Source organism: Haliaeetus albicilla, chromosome 10 (genome assembly GCF_947461875.1).
Source record: "Haliaeetus albicilla chromosome 10, bHalAlb1.1, whole genome shotgun sequence".
Classification (NCBI taxonomy): Eukaryota; Metazoa; Chordata; class Aves; order Accipitriformes; family Accipitridae; genus Haliaeetus; species Haliaeetus albicilla.
This window is the reverse complement of record NC_091492.1, coordinates 21,131,348-21,152,729: the sequence shown is the minus strand read 5'-3', so window position 1 is coordinate 21,152,729 and position 21,382 is coordinate 21,131,348. Positions and strand designations below refer to the sequence as shown.

The following is a 21,382-nucleotide window of genomic DNA, read 5'->3' as shown; positions in this document are numbered from 1 at the left end:
AAATCAGTACAGCCCTCTTGAATTAGGATTGATTTTCATGAATTCTTCTTGTTGATTTTGAAACACAATTGTTTCTAAAACATTTAATTGATTGAGGTTTTTTTCCTTCTTCTTTCTTTTCAGCAGCATTTGTCCTCAGCCATTTGCCACTGCTGGGAGAGGAAAAAAAAAAAAAAGAAAAAAAGCTCTGTGTGAGATCAAGATTTCAACGCATTACACACCAAAACATTTGTTGCTATTTACTTTTAAAAGTGCCTTTCTGAGGCAGCACAGCTCGAGCTGCCATCTGTTCGGGATTACGCTTCAGAACTCCTGGTTTCTCTGCAAACCTCCTGGCTGGCGCTGCTCCGTCTGCAGAGGGCAGAGGTGCTGGGGAAGGGGCTGGCTGCAGGGGGAAGGCACCTTTACAGCTGGGTCTGCACTCCTGGCTGGGTTCTCAAGGGACCACTGAGATGGGAAAAGATTCCTGGTAGCGAAGGTGACTCCAGAGCATGTTTTCTAAGGTTCACTGAGATGTGACGTGTTTGTTAAAATACGAGAGGACCAGGTTGGGAGTGTTGCTATTCATCTCCACTATTTAGGCAGACATCAGGGTGATCTGGCAGGCATGTGCTGGAACCCCTATGAAAGCCGCTGCCCAGCTCGGATCCTCAGCTGCAAGGAGTGGTGGCAAGTGTAACCACGACCTGGAATCCATTGCTCAGGCAGGTGTGAGCATCTTCCAGGGCTGGAAATCCCTCAGGCAGCAAGTGTGTATGTTGCTCGGTGAATCAACTGAGTGAGGTTTTCTTCAGGAGCAGGTGCAGGCTGGGTTTAGCTTTGTGCTTTGGGAACAAAGTGCTTTTCAGTGCAAGAAACGTGAGGTTTCATTGTGGGGTGGTCTCTTTCTCTCTTTTCCAAACTAGGTTTGGGCAAAAGGTCTAAGCAAAGTCTCTGGGCTTCATTTGCCAAGGAGGAGGGTCAGCTCTTGTTGCCAGACATACAGATCCTGCTCTAAACACACAATTTTCACTGCCTCCAAGAGCCTGCGCTGGTCCCTGCGGGTGGTGGGAAGCTGGAGAATCTCGGTGACCAGCCATAAACCCACTGGAGATGCCGGCTCAGCACTCAGCATTTTCATCCCTGCTTGGATCTGTCTTACAGGCTCTAATGGCAACAGATGCTAATTATTAACATGGCAATCATCACCTTTGTGGCTGTAACTCTACTGGTCTCTCTTGTACCCTTAGCCCATCCCAGCTCCGACATCACTGATAGGACAAACAGTTAAGTTGCGCAGGAGCTCTGCAAGCCTGGAGGTGGGTCTGTATTTACCAGCTTTACAAATCAACAAACTGAGGTACCAAGAAAACAGAGGCTAGAACCAGCCTGCCAGCAGCTCTGGCAGCAGGGTATTGCTTGAGCATGCATCAGGGAACCTCAGCACAGGTTTCTGCCTGATTCAAAGGGTCCTGGTTTTTCCAACGCCATCTTCTGGGGCCAAATGTATGAAATTGCTCAGAGATGTGAAAAATGAGCAGTGTGTTTTACAAGTACTCAGCAAACAAGAGCTCTCATTGTGCCAGGGCAGTGCAGATGAAGGAAACTTGTTTTTCTGGGCCTGATTTTGGATGCTTTTTTACATTTTTTGACATCTGGGCTTGGTGACCTGAGGGAGCTCTAAATTATGGCGAATGCAGTAGCATGGTTGCCCTGGGTCTCCACTATATGCTGTGAGTCCCTGACACACTTCTGCTACAGAGGCTAAATGGATCTGCTTTTCCAGATGGTCTCTTACCTGGATTTGTAAATACAGCCAGAAATAATAAACTTTTTACAGATGAACAGAATTTAAGCTCCCGATTGCTTGAGCAGTTTTTAAAAATTGCCCTGATGCTTCTTAGTGACTTCAGTAACTTGGAGAAATACATTCTCTTATATGCTTCTCATCTATTTACTTACACTTCTGCTGCACAGAAATTATTTGCACAGTTAGCAAAGAGGCAAGCCAAGGTCCGTTAATGGCACCATCACTGTTTATAGCAGTGCTGCCATTTGGAGGATCTGTTCTTTCTTTGGATAACTGAGGCTGTGCAATCTTCACCCCCCCACCCCGCAGAGCAGCGCAGCGGGCTCAGGCACGCTCAGCGCTAGCACCCGGCATTCAGCAGCAAGCCCAGGGGAGAGGGTTTGGTTTCAAACACTGGGGCAGGGAGAAATCAATGTGATTCTCGAGTTTGATTCTCAGCTTTCAGTGGTAAGTTGCTGCTCTACATTTGGTGTGCGCAGTACAGCTGCTCCAGTGGAGCCCTGTGATGGGCTCATCCAGCTATTTCTCTTCATCCACACACTGGATTTTTATCGGTTTATCACTAATCACTTTATATAAGTGCAATAGAAACATATTCAAGGTTGAGCACGTAGAGGTTTTGCACGAGTTTAACCATGTTGACTCAGAAAAGAGTTTCGATTAACCTGGTGCGGGGTTTGTGAGAAGCTGGGGATGGGGAGGAAGTATTTTGCTCTTCTAGTGGCCAGAGAAGCTATGCTCATTTAGCTGATCTATTCTGGAACTAAAATGCATGTTAGACCTTCTCTACTCCTCTAGGAAGATGTATTTTTCCCCTCTGTGTCTGTGTATCAATAAGATCCAGACTGAAAGTGTGCCAGTGCTCTTCCAGATAATATCACCAAATGCAGAGGAAAGAAATCGTGAACTTTCCGCATGGGTACCCGGGGGCTTGCAGGGCTCCTGTGACTGCAAGGATGCTGGCTGTGGGCAGAGTGGGAGTCAAGAGCCACCTTGACAGCACTGGTCTGGGAAAGCACTGGCCAATTTTTTCTTGGGCTAATCACATCAGGCAATGGAGCCAGCAGCAAACTGTGACACGAAGAATGTAAAATATTGGCAGCGTCCCAGGCCTTTCCGTTAAAGCTGGATTTCCCGTCTCCTCTCCCTCCTTCCTCAAGCCCATGTGGCTGCTGCTCTTTCTTAAAGAATTAAAGAATGTCAGATTCTGGCTCCTGTCAGGTCTTGGTGTTGTCAACCGAGGCGTCCTGGCGAGACGCTGAGCCGCAGCCCAGCAGAGTCTCAGGGAATCTGCTTTCTAAGGTTATGAAATCAAGGCTTGGATTCTAATAGGGAATTAATCTTTTCATATTCCTTTTTAGCCTGTGCAGTTCTGACCATCTCTGTATTAATATTTTAAGTGGGTTTTATATGCTTTCTTGAAAAAGTGGGGCTGAAGGAGGTGGGACAGATTGCCTTCTCCCTGCTGGAAAATGACACTGCCTAACCCTCGGGTCCAGTACATGTGGCTGGAGGGAGCAGGATTTGCTTTTTGCTGAAGACTGAGGTCAAATTTGGGAGGCATGTGGGAGATGAGATACAAGCCTGACCTTTCCCTTACCAGGTTCGCAGTGGGGTGCTGGGTCAGCACACCAAGGCTGACCAGCATCGTGGTTTGCAGCCTCTTCAACAATTTCCATCAAAGGCTGGGCTAGCAGACCCTACACAGAGGTCTTCAGGGACCTGCACGCAGCACCCAGTCCTCACTCCACCAGCACCAGCGGTGTGGCTGGATTAGGCCCTGCTTTTCCAATGCAGCTGCTAGCTTGAGCTGAGCATTCAGCAATTCTTTGGGCAGAGATCAAAGGCTTCATCAGAGAATGGTGGTGCTGTTACTTATGCTTGGTTTCTAATCAAAAAGACACAACCCATCAGCAAGTCTCGCTGATGGGACACGCGGGTTGGTGAATCCCTTCCTATTTCTTGCTGCCAGTGGTTAGGAGGTGTTTTTGATTTTTGGTTGCGTGGCTGTGTTCCTCAGTTGTCAGGCTGTGTTTAATGATTTAATTAGTCATGCAAATTTCATTGGAATTTTTGTACATCTAAGTCGTTACTCTAGCAATTAAAAGGCTGCTTTGATGAGCTCCTCTTGTGATGCCTGGCGCAGCGGAGCCTGCTCAGCAAGGTTTGGATGGGGTGGGTGGTGAATTGACAAAGGAGCTTTGCTTTCTGCCTCATTGAGGGAGCATCAAGGGTATGGAGAGGAGGGACCTCATCCCAGCAGCGGAAGACCCCACACAAATTTGTACATTAGTGATGTACCAGCACTTGGGAAGCTGAAGATAACAAGCAATAGCTAGTTTCTGTTGGAGTAAAAAGTTGGCCTGGGGCACTGCATGAACTCGTTACTTGCAACGTTATTGATGCCAGTGGGAGTCCCTCACAGGATGCATCATCAACTGTCCAAAGAGGCAGAAACCTCCCAGTTTCCCCACTCAGATAGGCTCACTGGGAATCAACAGGAGGAGATTTTTCATGGGCAACAATGAGCGTCTCCGAAAGAGAAAGACCTGGGGCCATGTTCAATAGCGCCCTCAGACCAAATTGTGCATATCTCCTAGTGTAAATTGGACAAAAACTGGCTGAGGTAACTGGAAGAGCAGAAGTCCTCAGGCTCATATGATGGGGGCAATTATTTTCTTGTGAGTATGTGTATGGATACGTGTCCAGGCTAAGAAGCAACTTGCATAGGTTTCTATCCCACCAGAGGAACCGGTGGTGAACAGGAATAGTTTCCAGTTGCCCAGGAGGGCAAAAAGAAGAGGGCAGTTGTATTTCCTCACTGCTTTTGGCTCTGGAGCTGCTGGCTATGGGACAGGAGATTGACGGTGGTGCTCAGCGTGTGGACGTGGCTCATTATATGGAGTGCAAGTCACTTCTGTGGATGGGTCTGAGTTTTATGGGCCTACAAAGCCTTGAGGTTTGAAACATGTTTTGTTGGTTCTTGAACAGCAGGACAGACCTTCTGGAGAGAGGGTGCTCAAAGGGCACAGCCTGGTGAAGGGCTGGGCACTTTAATTCAAGCCAGCACCAGTAGGCCTGAAGTGAATGCAAAAGCTTTGATTATTGGTTCTTTGGAACCCCATTTATCCTGCCTATCACCACCCTAAAATTAGGTTTTGTTTCTCAGCCCTTAATTGCTTTACTTTGTCAAATATTGTTTGATGGGAAATCAATCTCAGTGTTTTTGCTATTGCTTTCCCAAAGAAGCCTCCCCTTTCTCCAACTTATTCCATTAATATTTATTGCACTGGCAGGTAGGATCCTGAATTAAAGTTTCTGTTATTTCCCCATCTCCCTGATGCTTTCTCTGTACTTTTGATCAATGTTCAAGTTGCTTTCACTCTATAAATTTATTGCCCTACATTTTCTGTTGCAGCGCCTAAGCTGCAGCTGTATTTTGCTTGCAGGTCTCCTGAATCCACATCTCCTTAATGCCGTCTTCTTCCAGCCTCTTCTGTCTCTGACTCTTTCAGATCTACTGTAAAGAAGCAGCTTCTTAAGACGTGTCACCCACTGCTTTAATCAATGCTGTATTTGAGCCATGTATCTGTGAATATTGGGGGCTAGCTGGGGACAGATTTCATGTTGGAAGGTGGTGAAGAAGTTCTCTGTGGGGGAGGCATTAGCTTGAGACACTGTTCTGCCCCAAACAGAAACGTGGCATTGGGCACACGATGATTTGGGCATTAGTGACTGAAGTGCAACTTCCTGCCTTTCCTGGCTCACTGGTACTGAGGTTTAAGAGCTAAACCTGGCCCTGAGCTCGGCTCTGCTCTGTTTCGGAGAACAACAGCTTCTGTATGTGGACTTAGGTGAATAATCCCATCAGGGGTGAATGGCTGCTTCTCACATGCTGCTTTGCTGTCTGTGTTTCTCCATAACCTTGGGATGAGTAACAGCGATCAGGGCTAGCCTGCAGCGTTGCCTTTCAGCGCAGGAACAGGCACGGTCATCGCTGGTTTTGCAGTAACTCCCTGCAAAATTAAGGCTGCCGTGTTTCTGGGGGGGCTTGATGTGTTGTGCCGAAGCCCTTAAGACGGGTGGTGGGTGTTGGCCGGAGGGAGCAGGGGAAGCACCTCTGCTTACGTGGAGCCGGCGCGATGCTCTGGGTGTGTGAACAGCCGCTTTATGCCTTTGCCGGTGAGATGCTTGATTACTCTCGCTGGGAATGAGACTTCCTTCCTCCTGGAAATCCTGGTATCAGGCTGGGAAAGCAGAGGAATCAGTTAGATGAATCCGCTGGGAAAATTCACAGAATAGAAAAATGCTATTTCTGCCTTTTGGAGCTAAACAATTCAGGGTCCCAGCGATGGGCATCTGAACGGGCTTAGGATGGGCTCTGCCCTGTAAACCACAGCCCTGGATGAGAGGTGCTGTGCAGTGCCAGGGCTGCGTCCAGCCTGGAAGGTGAAGCTCCCCAAAGGCAGCGTTAATCTCCTAAACCCAACCTCTGCCTTTTAGGGCACGGGAGTGGAAAATGTGCACAGGGCGGGGGGGGACACTGGGCTATCAGCATTAATATAGCAAATGGCTTTTGTAAGCTGCCTTAGAGAGGAGAGAGGGTGTTGGCTGGCAGCACATGAGCTTGGCTTTTTTTCCTGCCAGGCAAGCTGTCGGAGGGTGTGCGCTCGTGCACTGCAGCAGCCGGGCACTGTGCAGACCAAGTGGCTCAACAGCAGCAGCTGAGCAACGTGAGCCAGCTTTCCCCACATCTCCTCTCCTCCTTCCATGCTCCAAACCATCCCCGCTGTCCCCACGACTGGTGCTCCAGCAGCACCCTGGGATGCTCCGGCCACCCTGCAGCCCCCAGGGAGGGGATGCTGTAGCTCAGCACCCCGGGGGGACCGGCACACAGGGCAATACGTTGCAATGGAATAACATTTTAGACAGTTAATAAAAATCAGAATGATCATCTGTTTGTTACATGAGGCCACCTATGATCCAAGGACCTCCAGATCGCTTAGCAATTGAGCATGGAGCAAGCATAAGAAGAGAGGAAAAAGGCATTATTTAGTAATAATTTATTATTTATTTATATTTTTGGTTAGTTCCCACATCAGCGCAGCGTGCTGTGTTTTGCTGAGGTCCTGGTCCCAGCCACATGCCCCAGCGCCGGACTCTCCGGCATGCTCTCCTGGAGCTAAAAGCCAATTTGTAAAGGCAAGTGAAAAAAAGGGAACTTTCCCAAAGTCCTGGAGGGGAGATGGTGTTTGTGCAGCCCAATGAGCCACTGAAAGCTGCACAGATGGAAAGCCAGGAGGGGAGGAAAACACCGCCCGGATGAGAGCCAAGAAGACACCAGCACCAGCTTCCTCACACCCAGGTGTTTTAAAAAGCCATTTTCTTCCCATCCATCTCTGACCTAAAACCCCAAAGTCTAGGGCATGACGTGCACTTGTGCTATGGCTGAGGGTGGGATCCGGCCCCTCAGGGTACTGTCGCAGGACGTTTTTGCTCACGTGCTGGATGCGGAGGGCATGTCTCCCACAAGGAAGATGGACTGGGTGCATCTGGCCGAGCCCCCCCCCCCCAACTCAGCCCTGAGCATCACCATGAGGGGAACCACGGGCTGCAGCCCCCTGAGGCCGCTGCCTTGGCTGGCAGGAGCTTCTCCTTGAGTTGATGTTTGCTGAGTCAGGCCCTTGCTTTTGGTCAGGGGCGGCCACTGCCGCTTCCTGCAGCTCATTGTTCAGCCACGCTTCCTTCCTGCTCGGTCCCGCACTGGCGAGGGAGCGGGATCCCCCAGCTGTGGGATGAAGGGTTTAGCCCCGTTTTTGGCACACATCTCTCTCCATCCTGCCATGGCAGCCATTTACGAGGAACAGTAAGGCTGCAGAGGAGGGGAGAGGTGCTCCCTCCCTGCTCTCCCTTCTACCTGTTCTTAGATCCATTGGGCACCCAAAATCCACCTCCACCTTCTGAAACTAATCCCCAGGTGACCGGCTAAGTTGTGGCAACATGTGGGCAAAACGTGCTTGGATGCCCTGACTGAAGCGTCTCACTTTGATAGGTCCCTATTTTTAGGCTCTGATGATGTAGAAATGGGTGTTTGGGGAAGGTGTTCTTCAATGGCTTTTGTGTCTTATGGAGAAGGAGAGACAAACACAAATGGCTTGAAAAGTGCTGAATGAATGATGGATGAAACCCAGCTGTGTCCAGGTGGTAGAGGTTTTCTGTAGAACTCAGTCTGGCTCATCATTTGGCACCTAAGTTTTGCTCAACCTCAGGTTTGCAGAAAATAGCTTTAGCCCCTTTCAAATATGTCCAAACAGTCATTCAATCCCATCTGTAACAGGAATTGTACCTTTCTCAAGGCCAAACAGATCTCATCTGCGCTCTGTTCAGCCCATTTTTTTTTTTTGCTTTGTGTTGCTTCCTTTCAGCCCTCTGAATAATCCAGAGCTAAATTATACCCTGAAAAGAGAATGTAAAAGGTCAATGGAAGTGATGAGCAGAAGTAGATTATTGGGCTAAGGATTCATTTCTAGAGGCTTTTGGAGGTAGCAGAGCTCTTCAGGGAAACACATGGCCTTGTGGAGGACGGGGTGATGACTGGAGCAGGGCAAGGCTTGGGCTAAACCCTCCGTCCAGGGCAGAGCTGCATCCCTCCTGCTCCAGCTGTGCCTGGAGGCTGGTCTTATCCCCAGAAGATGCCTAGTCTGACCAGATTCCTTGGCTCATTTCAAGACCCATCTTCAGCAAAGCCCTCCTAATTTCCCAGCAAGTGCCTGGGCTCCCCGCAGGGCTGGCAAATTGCTTGGCAGTAGCTCACCGTTGCTGTACCTGCCGCAGTGATACCAGTGCATGTGGTGCGGGGAGGTTCGGCTCCTCCTGCTGTTGCTCACCTGGCAGAAAATGCTCCGATAATCCAGATTTTCTCATGGTTTATGGTACTCTGGCGGTATTTTTCAGCTTTTCAGTATCATCCTTCTTAATAAAAAATATAAAACCTCTGTCCGTCTTGCCTTGGGTTTATTTTTCTGTGTTTTCTCTTTTTCACTTCCCTCTGGTCACACTGCATTGCAGTTTTGCTCAGATAGCCCAGCTGGCCTTTCCAGACTGGGAGAAAGCCCTTTTCAGAAAATGAGGGGAGAGATTTTACTGTACATCCATTCTAAAAATAAAACTGCTCTGTATTTCTGGAACATCTTTCAGCTGCTGATTTCAAAGATCCTTGAAATTCTCAATTAATGAAGCTTCCCAGCTCCCTCGGGAAGGAAGCACTGGGTGTCATTATTGGTATGCCCTGTGGAGGAAGGGCTGTTGCTTGTTTTGGGTTTTGTACAGCCCCTGACACTGCGAGGTCCTGCATGACAAAAGGGGATATAAGGGGATTTGAGCCCTGGCTTGCCGTCTGCCAGATCCCAGCTGGAGCAAAAACTCTATTTCTTGTCCTAAATTAGGAGGTCTGGTCCTGTGCTGCCCCTGTCTGCATCCTCCCCCCAGTTCCTGTCTCATATTTCAATTGCAAGAGGTAAGCTCACCTTCTTACTTTAATTTTTGTACAGCACTGAGCACAGCCAGGGCTTAATCCAGAATCCCTCTGAAATAAGAATATGCTAAAATGAGTTTTTTTTCCTCAGAACAGGTTGTATTTCAGTGGCAGAGGAGATGATTCCCACATCTGATTTGGCAGAACAGTGATACAACAACCCTGTGTGCAGGCTGGTGCAGACGTAGACCCATCTCGGGCTCCCCAACTGTCCTCGCAGCATTTCATCCCCACAAAAACAGGAGAAAAGGATTCAGCATTTGTGTAAAAGCCTCCAACACAACCCCATGTACTGAGCAGGCTTTCAAGGGCTTAAGGTTGGGGTTTTTTGCATGAAGTGCCCTTGAAATATACGATTTCTCATACTAGGTGTTTTTTAAAAGCTTTGAAGGAGCAGGAGGGGAGCAGCGCAGAGCGGCAGAGCACCCTCTTCTCTCCCTGCCCTGGGCGAGAAGCCTTGGCTGGCTCTTAGAGCAACAGGGAGCATCTCCTCCCCGCGTCCTCCGACGCACCCAAAGCGAGGAAGAGCAGGGATGGGGGAGAGCAAACCAAGAGCCCTTGGGACTTCTTCCAAGCCTCGGGGTGGGGCGGGATGGAGGAGGTTTATTTTAGGAGCTGTGGCTGCTTTTCCCAGTGGCTGCTCTTCCAGATGGCAGTGGCCATCTGCTGGCAGCTGCTTGCATGGGCTCTGCCCAAACTGGTGTTGGGTATTGCGTTGAGCTTGTGGCGGGCTCAAAATGTTTGTAGAAATGGGTCTGCCTGCTGGGGGGGGGTGGGGGGGTGGGATGTGGAATTTTCTTTTTCTCAACCAATTAAGTGCATGGAGAATGAGATATTTTTTTCTCTGAACCCACCCCTTCCCAGACCAGCCAAACAATGTTTGAGTTCTATCAGACTGGTGGGTTGAAACTTCTTGATCTTTCTTAATAAGACGTCTTGCACTCCTTTGGGGAATAAGGCTCCGTGGAGATCACTCCCTGTCCCTGACCCCCAGCAAGGGACATCTCCCACTCCCCCTCGGGGTACTCTGCTAAAGGCAGAGGGAGGAGGGCTGGATATTACCGGGGAAAAGAGGAGAGGGGAGAAAAATGGATACTGGGGCTTTTGGGGCAGTGCACAAGGTCCTTAAAGCCCTCAGATGCTGAGTTTCTGGGGTCAGAGCCCTGTTGAGGTTTTCCCATAGTTACAAATGCACACTGCTGACTTCATTGCCACTGTGCCTGCTGATTTCCAAAGGAGACTGCACAGCCCCGCAGCCCGCAGGACTTGTGGCAGCGATGTTTCACTGGCATGCAGAAGCGTATGCGATCCCTGAAGCCTTTGATATCCTCACTCCTGTTTTCAGCTTTTTTATCTTTCCAAGAATCGCTCTTTTCCAATCCTATTTTACTACCCCTGTAGCAACGCTTTCATGTGCTGAGGCATCAAAAGCTTTTCTGAAGTCCAGGGTGAATCATGCCCACTCCTTCACCTTCCCGTGTCTTTGATTACCTCCCGAGCAGATGACAGCCTGCATCATGCAGTCTCTCCTGGCTGGTAGCCCCAGCTCAGCCAGACCCAGTTCTAGCACAGGGGACCTCAACACCATCCCGTCTTCCTGCTGCTTGGCTGTAAATCATGAACCTAAATACCCATGTCCATCCCACAACCCACTCCGGAGTTGGGAGTTGTTCAAGTGGGGAAAAGGAGGGAAAAAAAGCAATTTTTTTTTTCCAAACATGATTTTCGGGATTATTTTTAGACCCTAATACTTGAATGTGAATCATGCGTTTAGCTATACGAAACCTCCTTTTCATCTTTTTACCCTATCGTTATCCCAGCACACGCAGTTTTATCTGCAGTTTGACATCTTTTATACCCGGCCTTGCAGACAACAGAAATAAGGGCAGAGCTGCTCCCTAGCACTTGAAGCGCTGCGTATGCAGGGCATGCCAATTTGAAATTATAATCCTCTTTTTGTTGTATTCTCGCGCTGTTTATTGTTACTGTATATACCACTTGTTTTAGTTTTCCATTTCATGCAAAATACATTAAAAAAATGCCACGAATGCTTGAGGTCTCTTTGTTATTCTCTGCGTTCAAAACTATTTGTTAAAAACTATCACCTTAAAAACTGACTTCCCCAAACTGCCTGCGTTTGCCCTTCGCTTGCCATCCCTCTGACTCCACTTGCATTAGCCCAAACCTTATGACCTTCCAAGCAAACTGCAGAAAGCTCTTTGTTTGCAAAGGGTTGGAGGAAAGACTGTGGGTATGTTCCCAGAAACAAGGAGCTCGTCCCTGTGCTTTGATTTGCTGGTTGGCTGATTTAGTTTGGTACTGTTTATATTCCTTTGGTGTGGCTGGCACTGTGGATCTGTGATGTTCATACAGCTTTTCGGTGCTGCTGGGTAGTCATTATCCTGTCACTAATTGTCATGCTGCCTACAGCTTTTTCCGTGGCCTTTCCCCCCACCCCAGTATTTTAAGACTAAAGAAAAATACGTCAAATGGCATTTTGTCCTTTGTCTTTAATTTGGCCCCAGCCTGCAGTTTTGGCAGTCGGGAGAGGGTTTCCGTATGCTCTGGGATGCAAAGCCTTCCTCTGCGGTCCTACTGAGGGGGCTGTGAAGAAACCCCATAAGCTGCAGATTTACATCCTCGAGCTGTGTTTTGGGCTTCCCCTGATGCCTCTCCCTCTACACACAGCAGTAGGCATGGGTGCCGGGCCTCTCGGCGAGGCTTGCCCAGCAGTGATGCTGCTGCTGGGAAGGTACGAGCGCCCACCAGCCTGCCCTGGGTGGCCAGGTAGCCCTGGCACTCAGCTCCTGGCTGGAAAAGGACCCCAGAAAAAGGGTCCAGGAAAGAGACCTATGGTCACTGCTGCTCGGTGGAGAAGATGGAGCCAGACCCATCAGAGATGCTCAGTGAAAGGAGGGAACCAGAGGACAGGAGTTGCACGCAGGGAGATTGAGGCTCTTTTCCCTGATCCAGGGTAGGAAGTCACCGATGTCCCCAGATGAAAGTGCAAAGCTCGATGCTTCTGTTCAATGACATTACACAACCTGGCACAGAGATCTCATTTATTTTCTCCTATCAGCCTAATGTGATGATTTGGGAGAGGGAGGAAGAGGCTGCACAGCGATCTCCTGAACAGTTGGGCTGGGATTACACTTTTTCTATTGAGCTCATCACCGTAATAACCAGGAGCTCTGTTTATCAGCCCACCAGCCATGCCCATTTAGGAGATTACCATTTTTCCAATCTCATTTCTCATAAAAGAGGATTGCTGCCTGTTGCATCCCCGTCCCAAGCCCCTTGCTTATGAGCGTTTATCTGCTCAGGGTGTTTATGAAGTCCTGAACAGGAAACTTCTGTTTATCCTCTGCATCATCAAGAGCTGGAAACTTGATGGGGTAATTACTCTTTCAGGAACAGGCATGCAGCAGCCCATCAGTAGACTTTGGCATCTTGCTGGTGTCAATATATGTCTCTGTGTGTGTGTGTATATATATATATTTTGCCCTGCAGAGATGTATAATGCTTATTTGTTTCTCTTTCCTGTCCCTTTAACTTGGCATGAGATTGGGGTTTCTGGCTTTCAGGGTGTCTTGTGGAAGCAGGGATTTTTACTTAAGGTTAAGGAGAGGTGCTGCTCCCCCAAAAACAGGTGGCACTGAGGGTGTCCCCAGCAGCAGGGGACACCTTGCCTGTGCAGTGCCAGCCCCAAGACGTTGCTCACCCTGGCAGGGCATCACCGATTGCTCTTGCCATGCAATTAGAGAAGCCATGTGTGGAGACAGCTTCTTAAGACACTAACACAAGCCCCTAGACTGGGAGAAGGCTGGATAATGAATCATTTATGTGACAGAGCTCTTCCCTTTTCTCTCTCTGCAGGTTGCAGGGAAGATGTTATGATTCCCTTCACCCTTCAGCCGACAATTTTTGAACTACAGAAAATGCAGAAGTAAGTTCATTAACGATATCCACCCAATGAAATTCAAGATGTGAAGTGTTTTGACTAGCGCTGTTCAAATAGAGGAATCACTCAGGAGTATACTGCAATCAGTGCATTCAGATAAGATCCCAGAGCATTGGATTTCCGGAGCATTGATTACAGATTGGCATTCTGTTGCTTCAGAAACGGAGTCCGCAGTCCCTGTATAAAACAGGAGAGCCAACGGATACAGATGGACTCATGATGGAGAAGTGAGGAACACCAGAAAATACGGGTGTGCAGCACGATCCCCAGTGCCACGGCCAGCTGAGCATCGGCAAGCATTTTGCATGCACCAGAATATCATGGTACACACTTTTTTTCCAGAGGCTGCATTTTCCCCGTGGCACTGGGGCTTCCCCGCTGCCCCCCAGGACTTTGCCTTGCTGACTGTGCACGGAGCATTTTTTTTGGCGAAGCCGCAAATGTGGAAACCTCGTGCGGTCGGTCAAAGCAAATTCATTCAAAGTGAATGAGTGCATGCCAAGTTTCTTTTTTTTTTTCATTCTTTTTGGCTGTATTCACAGAACACAAATCTGCGTGCAGGAATGGGAGCCGTGTTTCTAATTCGGTATGAAACTTTTATTCCCACTTGGCACAGAGCAGTTGCGAGTGATAGAGGCTGTTCCCAATCCTCTGCCCTGTGCATTGAAAATGTGCTCTGGCCGGCTGGCGCTCTTGGACATGGAGTAATTTGCATTGCGTAGCGATTTTTGGGAGATAAATACAAGGTTCAGTGCTTGTGGGGACAAGGACGTGGCATCCTTACTGTATAGTGTGCAACCAGAAAGCAAAGACAGCAGTGAAGCAACACAAAAACTCTGGATTTCAAGAGCTTGTAAGTTCAAGACTGCATTAAAAAAGTAAAAATCTACTTTTGCTTAGTAAACAGAACATTTTCAAGATCCTGTGGGAGGAAGCAAGCACTTGGCTGTGTGCTTAACAAGAAGACATGCCCATGTTTTGTTCCAGTCAATAGTATTAGCCGCATGTCTAGGGATAAGTACCTGCTTAAATAGTGGGGTGCTGGGGATTTATGGAGCAGCCGTGCCCAAACAGGGTGAGTCCTGCTGACCCCAGCAAGTTTGAGGTGGTGCTGGTCATCAGTCTGGATGTGATGTGGGAACACATGGGTACGAAATGTTGCGTTTCAGGAGTAGAGGTTGTCTCCAAATTCCTTCACCGGTCAAGAAACTGGCAAACCAAATAAAAACGACCTGCCTTTTATTACGAGTAAATGTGTTCATACATCACCTAAGAGTACCACTTTTCTGCATCGCTGTCATGATTTCAATTCAAGATGAAACCAGCCCCACAGCTGGACATAGCTGGAAACAGTATCTCCTTTTTGAAAGTGTTAAGACCTTCTTTTTCATGCCCTTTCTTGAATTCGGATGTTTTCCTTAGAGAAAACTCTTACCCAGGGGATACTCACAGGATTTGTAAAAGGGTTTAAAAATCCTCATCGGCATTGATATGGCTGCTAACACTGCCATAGATCAGTGCCAGGGATCACTGCAGCTCCGTGTGGCCGTTGACTGGGGGCTGTTTTTCTCTTTCCTCCTTTTCCTGGGGCTGTATTTACCGGCAGAGCACTTGTCTTCTTCTCGCTCCGGGGGTGGGAACTGGATAAGCACCTCCTGCTAACTGCAAGTGGGGTTTGCATCGCTGCTAGTGGGAGCCAAGGGCAAGAATTCACTTTTCAGTGGTATTTTTTTCTGGCAGGTGTTGTAGCCCAGGAGAGGTTGCAGATGCTTCACCTGCATTTGCAGAAGTATTTGTGATTCATTAGTGGGGAAGATGTGGAGGAGAGTGACCAGAGTGATGTGTCTGGAAACGTGGGGGAGAGCAATTAGTTTGATAAACTGCACAATTGTCAGAATTTCTGTTTCATAAAGGTTTTAATAGTGATGGGGAACTACAGGACTTCCAGATTGCAGAGGAGAGAAGTTGGAAAGCAGTAAGAAGAGCTCTGCATGCTGCCTGCCAGCCTGGCACAGTGAGAACGAGCTCCTGCTCCTTCACCAGCCCGGCTCCATAGAGCAATTCAATCCCTTCTGCACTGCTGAACTGAGGAGAGCCGGCACAGCATCTTCTCCGAGCTGCTCGGAGCGTGCATCCCTCCTTACACAGCCAAGACGCCGGTGTGACGCCGTTAAATAACAGCCTGGGAGAAGAAGCAGGGAGCTGAGCTGCAAGGAAATGTATGTAGGAGAGAGAAGCGTAGGGGCGAGGATAGCAGGGCTGTGATTATTTGCCAGAAATCTGTTTGAGACCCAGGGGCAGCAAGTTACCATAAGAAAAAGCCTCATGTGCGGGTCTTATTCCTCCGTTGGGAATGCACCTCTTGCACCACCCCAGGCCACGAGCCAGACATTTTCATGTGCCACCTGCAAGCGCACGGCGCAGAGAGCAAGGCATGCCAATGGGCATGTCCTGTGTGCCCGCAGGACCCTCTGAATTACCAAGCAGATGGGTTTGCTGCCTCACCCACTGCTCTTCACTGCTCCCACTGGCCAGAAAACACCACAAGGAGTGAGGGGCTTGGACCGATGCCAGAGCCAGGGTAGGAGGGGAAGGTGCTCACGGAGATGCAGGGTCTGACATGGGGCATCTGCCGGGGGTGGGAGCCGCCCGGCCTGGCTGGCATGTGCGTGATGCTGGTTTCCATGGAAACCCAGCAAAAGATGTGCTGCCAGTGAGGCAGCATGGACCACTGCATGGCCTCTAGTCCCCACTTCGGTGGCAGAGGGGGGACCGTAGGGCAGAGGGAACATGTGGACTTGCTTTGGGGTGAGCCACCCTGGAGCACGTGCCCCGTGTTGTCTTTGAGGGTGCTGCTGTGTGCTGTGCTGCCCCTTGGGGGTGCTGCCCTGGAAGGAGGGGGAGGTTGCTGTGATTTATTCCCCACTTGGGGTGTGCTGGGGAATTGCAGGGGTGTCCCATGGAGTTTTGGAGAGGTGACAGGGGCACCCCGGGAATGCAGAGGGAAGCCCTGACACGTCCCTGGGATGCTCAGGCCCTGGCTGAGATTGGAGCAGGGCCCGGACAGGCTCCCCGGGCTATCAAGGAGGAGAAGTCAGGCTGCTTCATGGGTTTTTCAGGGTGTCTCTGTTTTTCCTTCCTCTAAGGGCTGCTCAGATTTTAATATTTCATTAAATTGCACTGCAATTTTCTCTCCATGGCCAACAGAGAGAGCACAGCATCTCCAGGAGGTGATTCATCCTGTCCGGAGGCAGGTAGCGAGAGCCATGTCCTAGATATCTCCATCGGCCCTGGTGCAGGCAAGACATCCACCTCTTGGAGATGCAATGTCCCAAGCCCAAAGGCTTTGAGCTGCCCGTGCCAACGCAGTGCGGGAGATGCAGCATAAAAAGGGTGGAGGGGATTTCTCCTGCCTCATTTCTGCTGCAAAGCTTCACAGCTGAACTGCTCTCATAGAAGGCAGCTTGGGTTGGTGGAGGAGGGAGGGAGGCAGGATTTGGCCCACAGGGTCATGTCCCCCCATGCTGGGCAGCTGGAAGTCGATGGCCACAGACGGGATCAGTCACTCTGGGCTTTTTTTATCATCCCAGGAGGAAAGCAGTGTGAATCAGTGCATCTGAACACAGAGGTGTGCTAAGGTGGCTGCTGTACCTTGTGCTGCCTGGGTCTCTCTTCTGGCTACATGCTTTACAAGGGACCATGGGGCTTGGGGGTAGAAATCCAACTTTTAGGCACTGGGAGTTAGCTGAGCTGAGCCTATGACCATCCTGCACAGCCAGAGTGCAGCACCCAGTTGCACTACAAACAGGTGCATCATGTCCTAAAACCAGAAAGTGAAGTGCCAGGAGGAGGACCGCAGGCATCATGACACCCAGCCCAAGGACCTCACTGCTTCGCCCACCCTTCCTTAGAAACCTGGGCTCCACCTGCCCCCCTGTGCTGTACATCCCCCTCTCTCTGTGTCCTCGGGCTTGATCCTCCCATTCCCTAGGACTGCTGGTTCCCAGTGGAAAACCTGCCTGCAGGGAGCGGTACCCGCTCCGACACCCGCCAGCGTCCGCAAGGAAGGAGAGCACCTAACAAGGATGCTCTTCAAGGTCGTAATACGGAGTAGGTGCTCTGTGCTCGTGTTAAATTACATGTCAGTGCAGAGGCAGCACTTCCAGCAGGTGAGGGCTGGGAACGCTGGTGTCACACACCGCTGGGCCAGCCGGGGTGTGCAGGGATGGTGAAGCTGTGGCCGTGCCCATGCCCGTGCGCTTGGCTTGGTGGTGCTGCCTTTCCCGGGGTCTCCTCCAGTCCCGTGCTAGGACCAGGGACCAGAACCAGCTTGGCAATGCATTTGTCTGCCGAGAGCCTCAGCTGGAGAACGGGGCTCATCTTCATCCTCCTCAACACTGTTTCCCTCTATCCCAGCTGAGTGCCCTAGTTGCAAGGCTGTTAGCTAGGCTGGAAGGGGCTTTGCTTGTCCTGTGAAAAACGGCCATGATGTAGCTGTCATATGCAACGGAATTTTTTTAAAGTATTTTCTGGGTGGGATGGGATCTTTTCCCCAACTCCAGAACTTCTTCATTCCTCCCGCCCTCCACCTGAGGATGCTAGGGGGGTTTCAGCCATCTCTCAGCCTTTGCTGGCATAACTCCCATCATGCTAGTGCTTGTGGGCATTAGTTTTGGTGCCCAGATTTCCATCAGCTGTGACCACAGGCTTAGGCATCTGACAACTGGACAGGAGAGGGTTTTGAGGAAAATAACATTGATGTAGATGAATGCAGGTGACGGCTGGCTCTGCATGTCCTAGCTCCTGGTAGGTTTCTTTGAGTTCAGGATGGAAAATCACTCAAGACCACGTACAGCCCAGGCTGCAATGCTGGCGACCTCTGATGAGCCCCCTACTCAAATTTGTCATCCTGCTCAGAGTAGACAAGGAGCAATGAAATGGGCTGTGGGAGATGCACTTAGCTCAAATGAGTGTGAGTGACACATGGGGCTCAGGCATCTCCTCAGCATTGGTTGTGTGGTTTGTCTTTGGAGGTAAAGCAGAGCCGCGTGGCTAATTAAATGGAAACATAATCTCCTGACCTTTTTTGGGTTTCTCAGCTAATCCCGATTCAGCCCTTGCAATGCCTTTCAGATTTAAGGCAAGGGCACGGCTCCCCAGGGAAAACCGAACTGCGGGGAGGAGAAAGCCAGCTCTCCTTGGGATGCTGCCCATGGCCTTTGGCAGATTTTGGGGTCTGCCCTTCCCCAACAAGGACGGACCCAGGAGGGTCCATAGGGTCCGAGCCATGGTGCTGGGCTGGGGAGGGGGCAGGCACCCCCCGCATCCCCCTGCGGCTCGGCTCTCCCCAGAGGGCATTGCAGAGAAGGGAAAGAAGTGAGTGGGGAGACTCAGATTACAAATGTACAAGCATAGGAAGCAGAGATATATATTCCCTGGATATTAATTGCCTCTAAAATGTTGTCTTTCTTCCGGTGAGCGGGTACTTCAGGCAACTGGATATATGATGGAAAGGAGACTGTGTCCGGTGGTGGGAGGACAGACACGGTGAGAGGCAGCTGGACACCCCTGAAGGGCTGGGGGCTGTGTGTGGCTGGTGGCCAGCCCGTCGCTAGAGCATCCCAACGGCCCTTCGACGTGCTTGTCACCAACCCTGTCCCCGACGGGGACACTGCCCTCAGACACTGCCCTCTGCTATGATTATGAAGACTAGTCTGGCTTGGGACTCGTCCCTTGCTGGGCACACTCGGTTTGAGAGCTTAGTCCAGAAGGAAAACCCTGCCAAGCTTGGAAACTCTTGGGTTTAAACAAGAATAGGTCCAAAAGAAGTGCCATAGAGCATCGTGGTCTGTTCTCAACCGGGGAAGGGGCACCATATATCCCAGCATGTGGGGGCAAGGGGCAGTGGCTGGACAGCAGGATGCTGCTAGGAATAGCCACCACGATGTAAGTGGAGATGTCTGTCACATCATCAGCCTGTGAAACTTAAATACAAGGAGTCACTGAGGAAGGTATTTTGGGGACTACATTGAAAATAAGGGTTAAGGTTTCTATTTTCCTGTGGTTTGGAGTGATGTCTCTGCATGGACATTGCTGCAAGGCTCAGATACCCTCAACTGGTCTCTGGGATCAAAGCTGCATTTTGGGGCAGGAGGGCTTAATATGGCATAAAATTGCTTCCGCAGAGGGCTAATGTGCCAGCCGGTTCCAGGCAAGGCTGGCCCAGCCGCTCCTGCTGTTAGGAGGAGCAGGAGGAGGCAGACCCCAGCGTGGGAGGGCTCTCCCACCAATACTTTAGCACAGAGCTACAGGAAAACCAGCAACGCGCCTTCCCAAAACGTCAAAGCCTTTTGTTCCGCTGTTTTCTAAGCAAAACGCTGCAAATGTTGGCCTTGAACTGACCTTTGGTCACGAAATTACCTCTCCTCAATTAAATATTAAAACCAAACAGAAAGTCCTGAGTGTGGAATGAATTGTTTCACTCCACCTATGGGGATTATTTTCTTTTTTACTTCAGTGGAAAAACTGAAAACCCAGTGTCACATTGGCTCACCCTGAAATGAATTTTTATTCTGGCTTTGCATCATTAAACGTCAGCAAATGAAGAAAAGCAATTATTTGAAGAGCATTTTTATGACATGAAAAGACGTCTCCCCATCACCACCTCTGCTGGGATTTAGGTAGTTATTTCTTTATGCTGGTTCTAGGGAAGACTCATGCATAATGCTAGACCATAGTTGGGTTCCTGCTACCCCTGTAGAGAGCCTGCGACAGGGTCCCCATGGATGCCAGTCTCTTGGTGGTGGGAATTGTGATCCTCATGAGATTGGGGATGGTGTTTTTTCTCCCTTAAGCTTTGCTCCTGGAGTCCAGTGATTTGTAAGATGATCTTACCTTATTCATCTTCTTTTCTGAATGTCTTTAGCTTTTGTGGTTTTGCAGTCAAGCTTAAAAGGACAGGGGGAAAAAAAAAAAAAAAAAGCCCCGAAGAAGAAATACCACAAGATCAGCAAGCAAATAGAAAAATTAACTAGCGTTAAAGCTAGGATGCCAATGCACAGCCACAGAAATGAAATGAAGGAAGAGTTTCCAAGAAATTTTGACTAGTGATGTGTTGCTTCTCCCTGCCTCAAACCACGCTGTGAACGTGAGCAGCAGATAGTGGCACCTCTGGCTCCATCATCCCCTGGCCTCTGCCTGGGCTGCTGCCAAGAGACATCATTGCTCAGATTGTGCCCCTCTCCTCCAGCCCCGGCAGCAAAATCAGTGTGCCCCGCACTAATCCCACCACTTGGGACCTTAAAAGATCCCCTGTGCCCTCCCCTACATGCTCCCCACCCATCCTCTGTGCTTGTGAGCCTTTGGGTGCCTTTCACAGCTTCCCCTGCCCCAGACTTGAACATTTCCACCTGGGAAAATGCTAGTGCAAAGTTTAAGTGCCCCAACATTTTGCACAGGTCATTATTTGTGTGCTCAGTTGTTTTTTTATGCCTGGTAAGCTCAGGATGGATTATGGCTGTAGCATCTGAGATGGTCCAGAGCCACATCCTTGCTGTTCCCTGGTCTTCACCTACATCAGCGCATTTATTGTTTTATTATATTATTTATTCTACATAGCTGCTTTGTTGGTTTTCCCCTTGGCATGCTGAAAAATCAGTACATTTAAATATGCCATGAATAAAATGGCACTTGAAGTGGCTACTGACCTTCCTATTGATCTGATAAGAAACATTCCCATGAATTTCCCTCCACAATAGCCCAGACCACTCCTGGGACAGGTGCTGACCCACTGTGTTGTTGATGTTCAGCAGCTGGGTTTCACAGCAGGTTTTTCCCTTCCCTTCCCTTCAGTCCCTTTGCTTTTTGGGATGGATGAACTAGATGGGATGGATGTGCCAACCAGCCTCATCCACACCTGAGACGGATCTCATGCTCCAGCCTGGGTCACCCCAGGTTAAACCTCATGGAGTGAGCTGGCCTGGAGAGAGATTTACAGCACCAAATCCCATCCTGACCCTGAAGATGGATAGTCATATTTCACTCACCACGGATATTCACCTACTTAGGAAAAAAATAATACAACACTAAGTGCTTTCTT

The 21,382-nt window shown here is 49.6% G+C and overlaps 1 long non-coding RNA gene across 1 annotated transcript in view; it reads left to right on the top strand.

The window, feature by feature from the left end:
- The window catches only part of LOC138687281 (uncharacterized), a 33,999-nt gene extending 13,923 nt beyond the window's left edge, over positions 1–20,076 (top strand). The window contains exons 2-3 of the long non-coding RNA XR_011326551.1: positions 13,200–14,137; positions 15,198–20,076. This is a non-coding gene — a long non-coding RNA (uncharacterized lncRNA). The remainder of the gene's footprint in view (positions 1–13,199; positions 14,138–15,197) is intronic.
- The last annotated feature ends 1,306 nt before the right edge of the window (positions 20,077–21,382 follow it).